At 28.1% G+C, this 3,490-nt stretch overlaps 1 pseudogene; it reads right to left on the reverse strand.

Moving 5' to 3' along the window:
• Positions 1 to 1,242: 1,242 nt before the first annotated feature.
• On the reverse strand, positions 1,243 to 1,554 carry LOC148270381 (agamous-like MADS-box protein AGL62 pseudogene; annotated as a pseudogene).
• Between the last annotated feature and the right edge of the window lie 1,936 nt (positions 1,555 to 3,490).

Raw genomic sequence — 3,490 nt, forward strand, 5'->3', positions numbered from 1 at the left:
CCCAATAAATTTACAACAAAATAAAAGGATTTAGGTACTCATGTTTTTAATTGATTATTCTCAATTGGAATTCATATTTTTTTGAAGGAATCTGTCTTCGAGGGTAGTTTTTTTTTTTGGAAAAAACTCAAACCCAAAAGAGATTGGGGTTCCTCACCAGTGTCTGTCATAAGTAGCAGTTATGCTGATGAAAAAGCACAATATATTTTATAAAAATTTTGTAAATATAGAACATTGTTGTAATGTTTTCAATTAATTTTTTCAATATGAGATATTATATTAACAACACTCGATTATTTATAATATATTGAAATATCATATTTTTGATATAAAATATAACACGTTGCATAGTAAATTTATTAAGTACGCATATATATTTTAAGATAACGAGCACTTGTATCCGTATTTGCATAATGCATTATATAGGTAGCAGTTAATAGTGTCACAAAAGAAGATAAAAAGAAATAGCGTAGTAGAATCTTTGAGAGAGATATATATATATATATATATAATCAAGCGCAAAGGGTTTGAACGAAGTAATTTTATATTAAGAACTAGATGCAATATCATTGAACGATTATAAAATACTTGAACAAATAATATAAAATAAGATGCCTCTTATTTTCTAGAACAAACCCTTACTCATATTAGAAGCTAAAATCCTAAAACCAAATATAATCTAAAGACTAATCCTGAGGCATTTACTGTGTTGGAAAAATTAAAAATTTGTTTTACATAAATAAAAAAAGTTCACTTAGAAGAATCCTTGGCCAAATCAATGATATTTTGGAGGCATCATGTTTGGATTGTTTAATGGAACAATGTTAGAACTGAATCCAGCAGGCTTTGTATCAAAAGGAAGACATGTTCCACAGGAAGAACTTCCTAGAAAAATGGATGGTTAGGATGATGATGATGAGGATGAAGATGAGGAAGATGAGGATAAGGATGATGATTATTTGGGGTACGAATCACAATCTTCTCAGCATGCTTAGCCACATTCTTCTTCATCTTATCGAGAGAGGCCTTCAATTGTTGAAGTGTGTTAAGCTCATATCTTCCTTGGGAGCCATCCACCAACATTGATTCTCATTTGTCTTTTTCATATGGTTAAGCTCCTCGCCTCGCTTCTTATCGATTTCGAGTTGGTTCAGAACCTGTACATGTAGTAGAATTAATATATATTATTTATATTGAAAATGTTTTATTAGAAAGGAAAGAAATTAAAATAACCTGAGTGAGCTACATGTTGAGCTTATGGACGCTAGCGTTCCGATGAGCCTCAATGAGTTTCATGGTTCCAGAAGTAGCTTGTGGTGGACTACCACTAACAAAACGTTCCAACACAGTCCCGACACAAGGATGACCAAAAGAAAAGACCTTTCGACCGAGTGAGAAGACGATAATAGCAATCTCAGCCCCACATAGAGTGCTCAATTCACTTGCCTTCTTAAAAAGTCCGGCTCGGCGTTTGGAGAAAGTGACTTGGAGATTACTTTCATTATTCATCTTCACCATCTCAACCTTTTGTCGTCCCTTACTCTTTCTCGCCATACTTACAAGTATTGAGTATATGCAGAGAGAAATTAAAAAAGAGATTAATGGAGAGAAATAATTGTATTGAAAGAGGGGGAAATGAGTGATATTTATAGGAGATTTAAATCAAGGTTGTGATTAATAAATTTTAGGTAGACATCCTGTACATATTTTTCTATATTAATAATTTAGGGTTGCTTGAGAATCTTCTCTTTATTGAAATATACGGTAGGAAAAATCTAGACAATTAAAGTTAAATTTTAGCTGTACTTTTATACAATTTGATAAATCATCATTGTTTTAACATTTATAGATACATAGCTAGATGGATATATATGAAAATTGAACCTTCTTGAAAATTTTACATTTTTTATGTTATATATATGTATATATATTCTCGATATTAATTTGGGATTGAGAAGGTAAGAGAGCTACTTTTAATTTTATTTATTTGTTTCTTGTTACGAGACACAATGAATCAAATTGCAGTGATAAAAATCCTTAGATTATTTATGTTAAAGTAATAAAAAATATAAAAATGTATTATATGATATATTAAAATTTAAAAACTATGATGAATTCTTTATAAAATTAATTGATCATTAGTACAATGGATAATTTTAATTTATTTATAAGCATTAAGGAAGGATCTAAGTTGCAAATTATAACTATCAATTGGATCACATTTAAAATTCAAAGTTTTAAATAATTAAATTTAATTATGACAATCGATTAACCTTCATAACAATAAAGTTTTAATTCGATTGCACGTGATATTCAATTAAACTTGAAATTCATATAATTCATGTTGAGTACTTTCAAAAGGTGACTTACAATTATTTTATTTGTATAACACTTCAACTTGAGCCTGGTTAAACAAAATCCAATTTCTTTGATCCATTTGATTGAAAATTTCTATTTAATATTGTTTGGTCCTAATATAAAATCTTCCTTGTTTGCATACTTAACATTTAATGAAGATATTATCCCTACTTGGGATATATTCCCAAATATATAGATATGTTTACATACTTAGATAAGCACTCTCAATAGAATATTTCCCTTGAATATTACCTAATTTCATTATTGATTTATTTTAAGATTAATTACCCACATCAAACTAGTAGAATTTTCATAGCTAGCATTTATGTGTTAATAAAATTTTCTTAGTTGGAGCTTATGCATGTGGCCCATATAGGCTTAGTATTAAATAATTTATAGGACTTTAACCAATATAATTGATTTATTATGACTAAACACTTTTCATTCATCATCATGATTTATTTATCGCATCAATAAATTGGATGAACATACATGTCACCAAGAGTGTCATCTAATAAATATATCACAACTCTTACAATGTATAAAAATTTGATCATGAAATTTAGTAGTTTGTCCATGGATGCATAATTACCATATAGTTAATTCATTTCATTTATTGTATTTTAGATTAACTCAAGATATGACTTATACCAACCATTATTTAACTGAATAGTTGGTATATTTCTTCTTGTACAAGAGATTGTACTTCCTTGTAGGTTTTTAATTAAATGTTATTTATATTATTTTAAAATTAATGTCTGTATATTAGTTAATTAACCGACACAAGTATTTATTCAAAAATAGACTCATAATTGTCAATGTAAAAACTAACTCGCATAAATATGATATAATTGAAGGTATTCCCACAGATGATCATGTTCTTATCGAAGCATGATAATGTGACTTTAATATTTTATTTTCTTATATTTAGACGTTACCTTTGTCTTGAGTTAATGAGTTAAAAATAAATTACTTAAAATATTTTCTCCTATTACAACTCTTAGAATAGCGGGTTGATTTCAACTTGAAAATAAAAATAAATGCATAGATAAAAAAATTATGTTATTATTGCACTCTTTGAAAGTACCACAACGCTACAATGAAAAGGAATATGATGAAAACCCAAATGCTA

The sequence above is a fragment of the Carica papaya genome, chromosome 1 (assembly GCF_054855325.1).
Source record: "Carica papaya isolate Zhongbai chromosome 1, ASM5485532v1, whole genome shotgun sequence".
Classification (NCBI taxonomy): Eukaryota; Viridiplantae; Streptophyta; class Magnoliopsida; order Brassicales; family Caricaceae; genus Carica; species Carica papaya.